Source organism: Heptranchias perlo, unplaced genomic scaffold, assembly GCF_035084215.1.
Source record: "Heptranchias perlo isolate sHepPer1 unplaced genomic scaffold, sHepPer1.hap1 HAP1_SCAFFOLD_143, whole genome shotgun sequence".
In the NCBI taxonomy this organism is placed as follows: Eukaryota; Metazoa; Chordata; class Chondrichthyes; order Hexanchiformes; family Hexanchidae; genus Heptranchias; species Heptranchias perlo.
Window position 1 is genome coordinate 779,858 of NW_027138678.1, and position 12,021 is coordinate 791,878.

Consider the following 12,021-nt stretch of genomic DNA (forward strand, 5'->3'; position numbering starts at 1 on the left):
AATATTTCGAGAGGCACACAAATATGATTATGAGCATCAACTGAGACGGATGTTCTTTCATTTAAATGTTGCAGTTTCAGACATAAATCAACAGTTAATTACAGATAAATAAGGCCATTCGGTGCATCCGTCCAAAGAGATGCTAATGTCTCGCCATTGTAGCATTCAACTGTTCCTTAAATGATTCCAAGGTTTGCCTCCAGCTTGGAATTTTATTTGTGTGAAGAAACTCCTTATATCTCAGCTCGAATCTCACGGTTAAGCTGAAGTAATATACAGGGCTATTTTCTTTATGCACTTAACAATCTTATAACATGGCCTCTCAGGCGCCTCCTTTTCAAGTTGAAAATTCTAAATCTGCCTCATAACACAAACTGCTGATCTATTTGTTTTGTTTCTCGGTGATTAACACTTTATTCAAGGTTTGTTTTGACCTCCGCACAATAGAGTTTGGCCATTAGGCCTCAGACCTATGTTCTACTGTTTTGGGTGTTCAGTTTCACCTCCTGTTAGTTTTGTTAATTGCTGCCCTGCATTGGTTGGACATATTCAGTATCGAGTCCACTAAGACTCCTAGATTTCTTTTTTCTGCTTCACCATTCAAGCCATGTATCTTTCCTTCCGATACGTAGCAGTTTACACTTGTCCACTTAAGATTTCATCTGCCATTGTTCTGATCACTTCCATATGTTAGCCTGCTCAATCCAAAATTTCTCAGCAGCCTCCTCCATTCCGCTATGCCGTCGGCTCTGTTTTCATCTGCAACTGTGGCCCATTCGCGTGGAACTTCCGAATGCAGTTCATTGATGTTAATTTAGGCGATCCACGCGAGGGTGGCCTCAGTGGACGAAGTAGGAACATCTTGAATGAGCCAGATGTGATTCCTAACAGAAACAACCTTTCCCAAAGAAGCATCTAAGAGGGTAGCATTTATCTCTGGGAATATATCAAAGTCACCGTTGAAACATTGAACCATTCGAAGCAAATCTGCTATGTTCGGTGTGAAGATTCATTCGAGATCCATTTTCCTGCAAGGAATGAGACCATTATTTACACTGATAAGAATTCACGAACATTCGCGCAAGTTCTATTATTAACTAACAGAATTGCAGTGGCAATGTTGACAGTGCTATCTGCACTGATATTGAGCTGTTCATGTCAAATCTTTCCCTGCTTAAGTTTTCCCTAAATGCATGTGGGCAGGAATGCTCCTCCAGGCCCCACACTGAACACTTAGGCCTCCCCTGCCACGAAACTCCCTCCTCCTTTCTGATCCCGTGAACAGCACAAGCGTTCCCCAGCACCTACCTAGTGTCAGCTGGCGGCCTCTGGGCCAAGCGCTTCTTAGCGGCTGGGAACAGGTGGGAAGGGGGCAGCAGGATGTAGAAAATGCTGGGAATTAAAATAGCCGGTGCTTCTTTCCCGGAGCAGCGAATGAATTACTTTCACCCGCTCGAAACCCCGCCGGAGTTAAACTCGGGCCGGCATTTCACTTATATTAAGCTATGCGGGAACATACCGTGTTATGTAGCTGGCTCCTTATTACATATATTCAAAAGTATGCGTCATTTCTTGATATAACCACAGAATTCCACAACAAAATGTAGAAGAAAAGTCACAGCTAAGATTGTAATTCAATTACTCACCATTAACATTCACCAAATATTCAACAACGAATATCACCATCACTATTAGCACCAAGACACTGAGGCACAGCCGGATTAGGGCTTCCATGAAATTTCGCGCTGCGGAAGAAGAAAAGAAGAATCCCTTGATTCCCTTTGATTCCAAAAATCTATCGATCTCAGCCTTGAATATATTCAACGAATGAGCATCCCCAGCCCTCTGGGGTAGAGAATTCCGAAGATTCACAACCCTCTGAATGAAGAAATTCCTCCTCATGTCAGCCCTAAATGGCCGACCCCTTATCCTGAGCCTATGCCCCCATCGTTCTAGACTCTCCAGCCAGGGGAAACAACCTCTCAGCATCTACCCTGTCAAGCCCCCTCAGAATCTTATATGTTTCAATGAGATCACCTCTCATTCTTCTAAACTCAGGAGAGTAAAGGCCCATTCTACTCAATCTCCCCTAATAAGACAACCCTCTCATCCCAGGAACCAATCTAGTGAACCTTCGTTGTACCCCCTCTATGGCAAGTATATCCTTCCTTAGATAAGGAGACCAAAACTGTACACAGTGCTCCAGGTGTGATCTCACTAAAGTCCTGTATAATTGCAGCAAAACTTCCTTACTCTTGTACTCCAACCCCCTTGCAGTTTATTTTATATCTTTATGTGCACCGTTTATGTTAGAGTTCAGTCTTTGCAAGGTCACTGAAAGGACGCGGAGAATTGCTTTCTTCTGGGCGGTAATACGTGCAGAAAATAATCAATAAGTCTAATGAAATGCTGGCCTTTATATCTAGAGGACTAGAGTACAAGGGGGCAGAAGTTATGCTGCAGCATAACAAAACCCTGGTTAGACCGCACCTGGAGTACTGTGAGCAGTTCTGGGCACCGCACCTTCGGAAAGACATATTTGCCTTGGAGGAAGTGCAGCGTAGGTTTACTAGAATGATACCCGGACTTCAAGGGTTAAGTTACGAGGAGAGATTACACAAATTGGGGTTGTATTCTCTCGAGTTTAGAAGGTTAAGGGGTGATCTGATCGAAGTTTGTAAGATATTAAGGGGAATAGATAGGGTGGATAGAGAGAAACTATTCCCGCTGGTTGGGGATTCTAGGAGTAGGGGGCACAGTCTAAAAATTAGAGCCAGACCTTTCAGGAGTGAGATCAGAAAACATTTCTACACTCAAAGGGTGGTAGAAGTTTAGAACTCTCTTCCGCAAACGACAATTGATACTAGCTCAATTGCTAAATTTAAATCTGAGATAGATATCTTTTTGGCAACCAAAGGTATTAAGGGATATGGGCCAAAGGCAGGTATATGGAGTTAGATCACAGATCAGCCATGATCTTATCAAATAGCGGAGCAGGCACGAGGGGCTGAATGGCCTACTCCTGTTCCTATATTCCTATGTTCCTATACTTGTTGACTTCAATAGTATTGAATATTGGTTTGGGCGTTTCAGAGGAGGCCACCGCGATACGGCCCGGTTCGCCCTCCCACACAAGAAGATTCTAACCACACCAGCAGTAAATTAGTAAGTGCATCAATGTAGGTACAAAACAGAAGATCGACTATACTCCTCATCGTTATGAGGAGTATAGTCGATCTTCTGTTTTGTACTTGCGGCCTCAATAAATACCTGTAGAATAACAAGGAGATGCAACTGTACAAGTAGCGTTATCCCATGATGAGTTTTCAAATGGAATTGCTTCTGTTTCTGTGCGATCTGTTACATAAGAAACCAAAATAAACAGAAATGATTATAATTCCGAAAGAAAACTATTTTAATTCTGGCAATATCTTCGTTGCGAAGAAATAACAAACAGAATTTATTTTAAGGGTAATGTTTACAAAAGTGACTCAGTGCAGTCCTTTAAATACTGCTAAATAAATCACAGACGGCATTAGGGATACGGTGACAAGCTAGAAACATATGCAGACAAAGAAAAGTACTGTAGTTACTGGAAATATGAAATAAACAGAACACGTGTGCAAAGACTCCGCAGGTCAAGCAGAATCTGTGCAGAAAGGAAGGTAGGATCTCAAATATTAACACGAAAGAGCAAAGAAGCTAAAGGGGAGATTTAATAGAGATGTTCAAAATTATGAGGGGTTTGGATTAGGGTGCATATGAACATATGGCCAGGAAGAGACCTGCTGCCCCATCGAGCCTGACAGGGAGAAAGGTTTCCGGTCAGTAACCAAAGTACACTGATTTAAGATAACTGGGAAGAAAGCTGGAGGGAGATGAGATGAGAATTATTTTTGCTCGGCGAGTGGTGATGATCTGGAATGCATTGACAGAAAGGGTGGTGGAAGCAGTTTCAATAGTAACTTTCAAAGGTTAATTGGATACATACTTTAAAAGGTTCAAAACTGCAGGACTATGGGCAAGCAGCAGGGGAGTGGGCCTAATCACATAGCGCTTTCAAAGGGCATGATGGGCTGAATGGCCTCCTCCAGTGCTGTATGGTTCTGTGATTCTATGAATGTAGGATCCCAAATGTTAATGTTCTTTCCACATCTCCGCTGTGATAAAAATTAAACATTTCTATATCCATCATTTCAACAAACTCGTCTTCACACCTATAAATCATTTGGAACATTCATCAATATTGAAAGCATTGGTGATAATTAACTTCATTCGGTTCCTGCTCTTGTTGGTGAATAAGCAGGCAATGCATTTCAGTTGAGAAGGGGAATTGGTTGGAACGTACTTCTTATGACTACTTTGACAGTATGACTGCTTGGAGACTGGATAGATCTTCCGAACACGTTTGTTTGATAGTCACAGTTGTAAAACGCTTCCTCTCTCTGCTCTGGGGCGTTGATTGAAAAAGTAACTGAATTATTTCCTTCACCAGCAGCCTGGAACCTGATCGGCCTCCTGGAACTGTTCTCGTACAAATAAAATGTTCTGCCTTGGTAATCATCCGGACCCTCACACAGAAAATTTATTGCCGCTCCTCTCTGGACAACGTTACATTGTGGCGCCAAAATGATTAGTGGCTTCGGGGGAATATCTGGAATTTAAGGGGGAAAACGTTCACGAAAAACACTTCTGAAACAGCTGTGAAAATAAAGATTTCTGCCTTGTAATGGTGTTAATAAAATTGAGCAACAAGCAAAATCATTTTGCAACAAAATGGGGTGGATTTGTAACTTGTCACGCCCCTTCCGGGCATAAAACAGGGCTTGCGTTTCGGCCGCCCGTTATCGACACCATGTGATTTCCATTTTCACTGATTTGCATAACAGGAGGCCGGTTCACACCGTCACTGCGGTGAATGTTGGAAATTCACCTCAGAGTGAGACTAACGCTCGATTTTCCTTACCACTGAGCAACTTCACATCCTCCAAGTCCACAGATGAACGAAAACTGAAAGGGGCCACAAAGGACATGGAACAAGAAAGAAAGAAAGCTAGAAACCAACAAACAGAGCGCTCGACAGGAAATGAATTACTTTTGAAGTCTAGTCACTGTTGTAATGTACGAAACATGGCAACCAATTTGCACACAGAAACGCCTTACAATCAACAATGATATTAATGACCTGATTATTTGCTTTTAGTTGTTTGTTGAGGGATAAATGTTGGCCAGAGCACTGGAAGAACTCTCTTGCTCTTCTTCAGATGGTGTTTTGGGATCTTTTACATCCGGTCTCATCCGAAACACGGCACCTCTGACACTGCATCACTCCTTCAGCACAGCACTAGGAGTGTCCGCCTGGATATGTGCTCCAGTCTTTCGAATGGGGCATGAATCCCCGACCTTCTAACACAGAGGCGAGTGTGCCACCACTGAGCCAATTCTCAAAACTCATCGGTTGCACCACAAGAGGGCAGAAGACGAAGAGTAACAAGACAATTCAGATATAATTAGTTTGCACAGAGCATGGTGAGTGTTTGTAATGGGTGACTGCATCAACAAATTAAATGGAACGTAGGATAATTGCCGATCTACTTCTGGGGAATGATGCGCGGCAGTTGGAGCACGATTCAGTGGGAGAGCATTTGGGGAACAGTGATCATAATATCATTATGTTTAGAATAGTTATGGAAAAGGACAAGGAGCAATCAAATGTGAAAATACTAAATTGGAGGAGGGCTAATTTCAGTGAGTATAAAAGGGATCATGCCCTCGTGGATTGGAATCAAATATTGGTAATTGGCAAAACTGTAATTGAACAATGTGAGGCCCCCAAGGAAGGGGATGGTTCGGGTACAGAGTAGACACATTCAGCACGATGGGGAAAAGGACGGCATCCAAAGCTGGAACTCACTCGATGACTAAAGATATCGAGATTAAAATGAAACAGAAAAATGATGCTTATAACGAGTGTAAGGTTCATAATACAGGAGAGAACCAGGCTGAAAACAGAAAGTACAGAGGAGATCTAAAAAAGGGAATAAGAGGGGCAAAGAGGGCGTCTAAGAATAGATTAGTGGCTAACATAAAAGGGAATCCAAAAGTTTTTTATAAACATATAAATATTCAAAGGGTAGTCAAAGGAAGGGTGGGACCGATTGGGGACAAAAAAGGGAGATCTTCTTGTGGAGGCAGAGGGAATGGCTGAGGTACTAAATGAATACTTTGCATTCGTCCTCACTAGAGAAGAGGATGCTGCCATTCTGGCAATGAAGGAAGAGGTAGTAGCGATATTGGATATGTTAAAAATAGACGAGGTACTTAAAAGATTGGCAGTACTCAAAGTAGAAAAGTCACCCAGTCCAGATGGGATGTTTTCTAGTTTACCAAGGGAGGTAAGGCTGGTATTTGCACAGGATCGATCCACAATCTTCCAATCCTCCTTAGATATGGGGATGGTGCCGGAGGACTGGGGGATTGCAGATGTCACCACTGTTCAAAAAAAGAGGAGACAGATAAACCCGGCAATTACAGGCCAGTCAGTCTAACGTCGGTGATGGGGTAAATTTTAGGGACAATACACTGGGATAAGGTTTAATGGCACATGGAAAATTATACGATAATAAATGAAAATGAATACGGATTTCATAAAGGGAAATCGTGGTTGACTAATTTGTTTGAGTTCTTTGAAGAAGTAACCTAGAGGATTGATAACAACAGGCTGCCAATGCGATAGCGCTCGGTGAATGTCTATCATATTAAAGGCACTGAGCGAGTGATATAAAATTCATTTATTTGATCAAAAGTATCACTTACCTATTACCGTGACCTGAATTGAGTCGCTGAAAGGCGATGGAACCGTGAGCCCCGAAACCATCCTTTGATAGAAACACGTGTATTTCCCGGCATTGCTTTCGTTTACATTTCTGATGGTGAAGGTGACAGCCTGCTGAGATCCTTCGCTTGATCCGATTTCAAGGGGATGCTTTGCCCGCTCTCTGTACAAGTGGAACTTGCTGCCTGCATGACGAATGCGACCTGCGCATTTAATCGAAACAGTTTCACCCTTTGTGAAGATGCCTGGAGCTTGGATGAGAGAGATCGTTGGCTTTGGAAGCTGATCTGGAATGCGAAAAGTTCAGTCCTCAGTATTGTGCTAAAATAGGCTGCACAGAAAACACGTGAGTGTCTCATTTGGTACAAGCAAGTTCATTGAATCATGGAATCAAAGAATGATACAGCACATTCGGCCCATCGTCCCTGTGCTGTATAATTAGTCCCACTCCCCTGCCATTACCCCATAGCCCTGTTTTATAATTCCATTTCAAGTATATATCCAATTCCCTTTAGAAAGTTACCATTACATCTGTTTCCACCACGCTTTCGGACAATGCATGCTGGATCATCACAATTCGCTCCATAAAAAGCAATTTTCCTCAACCACCCCCCTCCCCCCAACCCTCGCTCTTCTGCATTTAACTTAAATCTCTGTCCTTTGGTTACCGATCCGCCCGCCAGAAGACAGAGTTTCTTCTTAATTAAACGCCTCTTAATTTTGAAAAACTCCATTAAATCTCACTTTAGCCTTCTCTGCTCTAAGGCAACTACCCCAGCTTCTCTAGTATCTGCACATAAATGAAGTGCGTCATCCCTGGTGTCATTCTGCTAATTCATCTCTGCACCCTGACTAAGGTCTCTACACGTTCACTTACGTTGTCTCCTTCACCTCTCTTTACAGAGATCGTTCAGCCTATAGATAGGTTGATAATCATATAACACTCATAGAGGAAAGTATCCATTTTGCAAGGAGATTTATTAATTGGCCAGTGTTATAGAATCAAACAGCACAGAAGGAGGCCATTCAGCCTATCGATCCTGTGCCAGCTCCTTCAAAGAAATAGCCAATTAGTTCCACTCCCCTGCTGTTCCCCCATAGACCAGCATTTTTTCCTTTTAAATATATATATACCTTACGAAACTTACTATTAAAACTGCTTCCATCACCTTGTATCAAAACAACTCGCTGTTAAAAAAATTCTCCTAATTTCCCCTCTGGCTATTTTTTTTTACCAATTATCTGAAATCTGTGTCTTCTGATTACTGACCCTCCTGCCAGTCAAAGCAGTTTCCCCATATCTACTGTATAAAACACCGCTCATAATTTTGAACTAAGGTTTTACAGGTCTTTAGTGAGACCTCACCTGGAGTACTGTGTACTGTTTTGCTCACCTTAGCTAAGGAAGGATATACTTGCCTTAGAAGCGGTGTAACAAAGGTTCACTAGATTGATTCCGGGGATGAGAGGGTTGACCTATGGGGAGAGATTGAGTAGAATGGGCCTATACTCTCTGGAGTTTAGAAGAATGAGAGGTGATCTCATTGAAAGATATAAGATTCTGAGGGGGCTTGACATGGTAGATTTTGAGAGGTTGTTTCCCCTGGCTGGAGAATCTAGAACTAGGGGGCATAGTCTCAGGGTAAGGGGTCGGCCATTCAAGACTGAGATGAGGAGGAATTTCTTCACTCAGAGGGTTGTGAATCTTTGGAATTCTCTACCCCAGAGGGCTGTGGTGGCTGAGTCGTTGAGTATATTCAAGGCTCAGATCAAGAGATTTTGGATGCTCGGGGAATCAAGGGATATGGGGATCGGGCGGGAAAGTGGAGTTGAGGTCGATGATCAGCCATGATCTGATTGAATGGTGGAGCAGGCTCGAGGGGCCGAATGGCCTACTCTTGCTCTTATTTCCTATGTTCTTACGTTCTTAACACCCATGTTACATCTCCCTTTAACCTTCTTTGTTGATTAAGTTTCTGTGATGTTTATCCGTCAAAGCACGTGCCATCTATTCATAATGTGGCAAAATTCATTACACTCAAAATTGGTTCTGATAACGATGATGGTCAAACAAGTTCCAAGCTACCAGATATATTTTTACTCTGCATACTAATGTTTAGGGAACTATTAGATTTTAACCATCAGACATATCTAACTTGAACTGAAACACACATTGTACTGGCACTGAACTGGGATGAAAGAGATCAATTTCTCTAGCAGTATTGTTCCGCTTACCTCGAACATTTAAATATACGGTGTTGCTAGGTGATGATTGCACCCATTTGACTCCGATTTGCGTGACGTATTGGCATAGGTATTGTCCACGGTCTGAGTGTTTTATATAGCTGATCAGGTAGTCCGTGGTGTAAAGCCTCGCAGGGACATTCTTATAAAGGACAAACCTGCCGTCCTTGAAGTAATAATGCTTTCGACTAGAGCTGGGACTCCTACACGTAATTGTAACACTTTCTCCTTTTAGAATTACATCAGACAGTGAGTCCAGAGATAATCTTGGCCGCAGAAGGAGCTCTGAATAATATACAAACAATGGTTATTACAGCTCATTTCATGGTTATCGTGACAGTTCGTTTTCCTATTAATCAAACACGCTCCGAAAGGAAAGGTCTATTCAGTTCTCTGCGACTGTCGGTAGGTGGTGCTGGTGAATCAGCTGGTGACAATATCTGGAATTGAGTTAACATTCAGTGTATCACCTGGAGTAAAGTAAATTGTTGGCGCCTTTAGTGGAAGACCAGCACGGGATAGCTACACAACAAGGCAGTGCACACTCGCTGATTACTAACCAGATGCAAAACTGTCTTTCTGCGTAAAAGAAACGCTCCTTCCTTTGGATGAAACGCAGCTATTAATAATAGTGGCTTCCCCCAACTCTATAATACCATCTCCTTACCTTCAGTTAGAAAAGCCATGCTACGTGAGATTGTATGCTGATTGCATCTTGTATTAAGGCCGTAATTTTGTGGTTAAAATAAAGTTTCTGCAGAACGTGTCCAAAATCGAATCAGTTATTAAAGGTTTATTTTGTGGCCGATGCAATTTGTAGTTATAATGATTGCTGTGTGTTCTTGGCGTCGTTCTGACCTTCTGGTAGATAAATCCATGTGTCTCACGACCATGTAAGTAGTGCTTTCGACGTAAAGAGGCAGGGGTGTAGAAATTCGGCTTGAGCGCAATATGGGAGGTAGCGTATCGGCCGCTCTTTAAAGGCCCGGCCCGAAATTTACTTCCATTGGCTTCAAAAGAACTGAAATTCAAGCGAGGTGTATAACAGGCGGACAATGGGCTACCGCCCGGTTAACATTGCCTCCCAGGTCGAATTTCACGCCATGCTGACTAGGTTGTGATTTAAGCTCGTCGTTGACGCAGATGATTGGTGGCCATGGAGCTTTGAACCACTGATCTCACCAACAAAGTGAGTCTTTAGAATGCGAACTAATGATATTTAAGGTAAAGTAAGGTTAAAGTTCATGGAAGAAGTATGATGTAATAGCCTGGTGCTGGGGAGGGTGCAACAACCGTACCATATAATGAAGAAGTTTGGAAATGGCGGAGGGAGAAGGAGTTTTGGACGCCCTCCTAATGAGCTCGCCAACTGCAAGGTGATGTCTCCCACGGCCTTCGCATCATTAAATGTCTGTGAATATAATGTCCACTGATAAATGTATAAGTGAAGGACCCTGCAAATAGAACGCTGGATCCTCTTACAGAGACAACAGTCCCAAGCCTGTCTCTCTAGTATTGACTAACACATTACATAATGAATTAGCCATTTCAATTAGCTAACATCTTCTGACCTGCGAGAAACTCTATAGGACATCGGGGCTTTGTACGTCTTTATCTGAGAAACGGGAGCTGTTCCAGCTTCGAATATGCACCTGAATCTGGTACATTTTTTTTATTCGTTCATGGGATGTGGGCGTCGCCGGCGAGGCCGGCATTTATTGCCCATCCCTAATCGCCCCTTGAGAAGGTGGTGGTGAGCCGCCTTCTTGAACCGCTGCAGTCCGTGTGGTGAAGGTTCTCCCACAGTGCTGTTAGGAAGGGAGTTCCAGGATTTTGACCCAGCGACGATGAAGGAACGGCCGATATATTTCCAAGTCGGGATGGTGTGTGACTTGGAGGGGAACGTGCAGGTGGTGTTGTTCCCACGTACCTGCTGCTCTTGTCCTTCTTGGTGGGAGAGGTCGCGGGTTTGGGAGGTGCTGTCGAAGAAGCCTTGGCGAGTTGCTGCAGTGCATCCTATGGATGGGACTCACTGCAGCCACAGTGCACCGGTGGTGAAGGGAGTGAATGTTTAGGGTGGTGGATGGGGTGCCAATCAAGCGGGCTGCTGTGTCCTGGATGGTGTCGAGCTTCTTGAGTGTTGTTGGAGCTGCACTCATCCAGGCAAGTGGAGAGTATTCCATCACACTCCTGACTTGTGCCTTGTAGATGGTGGAAAGGCTTTTGGGAATCAGGAGGTGAGTCACTCGCCGCAGAATACCCAGCCTCTGACCTGCTCTTGTCGCCACAGTATTTATATGGCTGGTCCAGTTAAGTTTCTGGTCAATGGTGATCCCCAGGATGTTGATGGTGGGGGATTCGGCGATGGTAATGCCGTTGAATGTCAAGTGGAGGTGGTTCTACTCTCTCTTGTTGGAGATGGTCATTGTCTGGTACTTGTCTGGCGCGAATGTTACTTGCCACTTATCAGCCCAAGCCTGGATGTTGTCCAGGTCTTGCTGCATGCCGGCTCGGACTTCTTCATTATCTGAGGGGTTGCGAATGGAAATGAACACTGTGCAATCATCAACGAACATCCCTATTTCTGACCTTCTGATGGAGGGAAGGTCAATGACGAAGGTCATTGATGGGGTGTGAACCCGCGATCTTACGGATCAAATGCCAGAGCACTACCAAAGAGCCGAGGCAGGTAACCTAGTCATTATGGTTTGAAAAAAATATCTCCATGAGAGTGTGCGATCTGAATCTAATAAATCTGGCTAATTATGGGCTACCGCCAAAAATGGGTAGCCTGCTCGGCCTCTCATCTTCCACCCTCCATAAACGTGAGCTCATCCAAACTCTGCTGCCTGTATCCCAACTCGCACCAAGTCCTGTTCTCCCATCACCCACTTTGCTCGCTGACCTACGTTGGCTCCCGGTCCGGGAACGCCTCGATTTTA

At 43.7% G+C, this 12,021-nt stretch overlaps 1 protein-coding gene across 2 annotated transcripts in view; it reads left to right on the forward strand.

The window, feature by feature from the left end:
* Positions 1-6,736, forward strand: part of LOC137308907 (Fc receptor-like protein 5) — a 30,048-nt gene extending 23,312 nt beyond the window's left edge. The window contains exon 10 of one of the 2 annotated variants that reach the window (XM_067977350.1): positions 4,496-6,736. The gene's annotated coding sequence lies outside the window, so the exon portion shown is untranslated. The remainder of the gene's footprint in view (positions 1-4,495) is intronic. The other variant, XM_067977351.1, reaches the window with a different exon arrangement.
* The last annotated feature ends 5,285 nt before the right edge of the window (positions 6,737-12,021 follow it).